Source organism: Entelurus aequoreus, linkage group LG13, assembly GCF_033978785.1.
Source record: "Entelurus aequoreus isolate RoL-2023_Sb linkage group LG13, RoL_Eaeq_v1.1, whole genome shotgun sequence".
Classification (NCBI taxonomy): domain Eukaryota; kingdom Metazoa; phylum Chordata; class Actinopteri; order Syngnathiformes; family Syngnathidae; genus Entelurus; species Entelurus aequoreus.
Genome location: NC_084743.1, coordinates 13,999,835 through 14,002,334, shown reverse-complemented (window position 1 = coordinate 14,002,334; position 2,500 = coordinate 13,999,835). Strand labels below are relative to the sequence as shown.

The window sequence follows — 2,500 nt, the reverse complement described above, 5'->3', positions numbered from 1 at the left end:
GGGACTTGACTCGAGACTTGAGGGCAAAGACTTGAGACTTACTTGTGACTTGCAAAGCAATGACTTGGTCCCACCTCTGCTGTATATACAGTACAGCAGGGATTTTCAACTCATTTGTTTTGGGGGCCACATTTCCAGAAAGCTAACGTCTGGGGGAGGCCAAACTTCTCCACTCATTATTAGTCTTGTTATGTATATTCCGGACAATGAGCAACTTTGTAATACATTTTCACAATTCCATGTTTGTTAACAAGTTTAAAATGTCGATGCTGTGGTAAAAACCTCAGCTATTTGGGTTTACAGACTATTTCAAGTCTTGCACCTATCACTGCTAACCAGGCTTTCACTCCCTCTCTTGTCGGTAGTGCTGTTTTAATTAGGGTGGTCAGGTTAAAAATGTATACAAACAGTTTTGCCTCTTTTAAAGGCCTACTGAAAGCCACTACTAGCGACCACGCAGTCTGATAGTTTATATATCAATGATGAAATCTTAACATTGCAACACATGCCAATACGGCCGGGTTAACTTATAAAGTGCAATTTTAAATTTGCCGCTAAACGTCCGGTTCGAAACGCCTCTGAGGATGACGTATGCGCGTGACGTAGCCCGGGGAACACGGGTATGGCTTCCACATTGAAGCCAATACGAAATAGCTGTTTTCATCTCATTCTGGGTGTATTCTGGACATCTGTGCTGGTGAATCTGTTGCAATTATGTTCATTGCCTTATGGAGAAAGAAGCTGAGCAAGAAAAGAAGAAAGTTCTCGGTGCAAAGCGGACGTATTTTGCGAAGGAAGTCAGCAGCAACACAACACAGCCGGTGTTTCATTGTTTACATTCCCGAAAGATGCAGTCAAGATGGAAGAACTCGGACAACAGAGACTCTAACCAGGAGGACTTTTGACTTCGATACACAGACGCCTGTAGAGAACTGGGACAACACAGACTCTTACCAGGATTACTTTGATTTGGATGACAAAGACGCAGACGTGCTACCGTGAGTATGCAGCTTTGGCTTCCAAACATTTGATCGCTTGACCGTACGTGCGCGTCACATACGTAACTTTGTTTAAATATATAAGCTTTATGAACCTTGGGTTAGGTGAACGGCCTTTTGGGCTGAGTGATTGTGTGTGTTGATCAGGTGTTTGAATTGTATTGGCGTGTTCTATGGAGCTAGGAGCTAGCAGAGGAGCTGGGAGCTAGCATAACAGACACGTAGGTGTTTTTATGCAGGATTGATTTGTGGCATATTAAATATAAGCCTGGTTGTGTTGTGGCTAATAGAGTATATATATGTCTTGTGTTTATTTACTGTTGTAGTCATTCCCAGCTGAATACCAGGTACCGTGAGTAGCAGCTGCGCTTCCAAACATTTGATCGCTTGCCAGTACGTGCGCGTCACGTACGTTACTTTCGTTTAAATATATAAGCTTTATGAACCTTGGGTTAGGTGAACGGTCTTTTGGGCTGAGTGATTGTGTGTGTTGTGCAGGTGTTTGAATTGGATTGGCGGCTTATATGGAGCTAGGAGCTAGGAGCTAGGAGCTAGCATAGGAGCTAGGAGCTAGCATAACAAACACTGAGGTGTTTTTATGCATGATTAATTTGTGGCATATTAAATATAAGCCTGGTTGTGTTGTGGCTAATAGAGTATATATATGTCTTGTGTTTATTTACTGTTGTAGTCATTCCCAGCTGAATATCAGGTCACCCCCGGCTCTCACAGCATCTTCCCTATCTGAATAGCTTCAACTCCCCACTAGTCCTTCACTTGCACTTCACTCATCCACAAATCTTTCATCCTCGCTCAAATTAATGGGGAAATCGTCGCTTTCTCGGTCCCAATCTCTCTCACTTCATGCGGCCATCATTGTAAACAATAGGGAACTTTGCGTAAATGTTCAATTGACTACGTCACACACAAGCCTTTTTTTTTATCAGATACCAAAAGTTGCGATCTTTATCGTCGTTCTATACTAAATCCTTTCAGCAAAAATATGGCAATATCGCGAAACGATCAAGTATGACACATAGAATAGATCTGCCATCCCCGTTTAAATAAAAAAATGTCATTTCAGTAGGCCTTTAAGCAACTTTGTAATACATTTTAACTCCCTAATAAAATGTATATTTAACATATCTACAGATCTGGAGTTTTGTTCGTTATACCTACCTAGGTTTTGTGAAGAATACATATATGTTTAAGAGTTCTTTCTTTATTCATAGCCATGTTTAGAGCAGTTAGTACTTTTCCTTTGTATATTGTACCAGTTTCTCTTTGTCTTCAGAGGTCTGTTTAGTGTCTTAACAATTGGAATGTGAATACACCCCCCCCCCCCCTTCTTCTTTATCAGTGTTGCGAGAGGGAGAGGTGGGGGGTTTTCTTTTTCTGCAAGAAGTTGGCTCTTCCGTTTGAGTGTCAGATCAACTCGGGTAGCCGATATGAATGTATTGGTGTGGGCTGATCTCCTGAAATTTCAGTAAAACTTGATAATA

The 2,500-nt window shown here is 41.5% G+C and overlaps 1 protein-coding gene across 8 annotated transcripts in view; it reads right to left on the bottom strand.

The window, feature by feature from the left end:
• The window catches only part of stxbp5l (syntaxin binding protein 5L), a 516,749-nt gene that overhangs the window by 106,759 nt on the left and 407,490 nt on the right, over window positions 1–2,500 (bottom strand). The window lies entirely within an intron of this gene.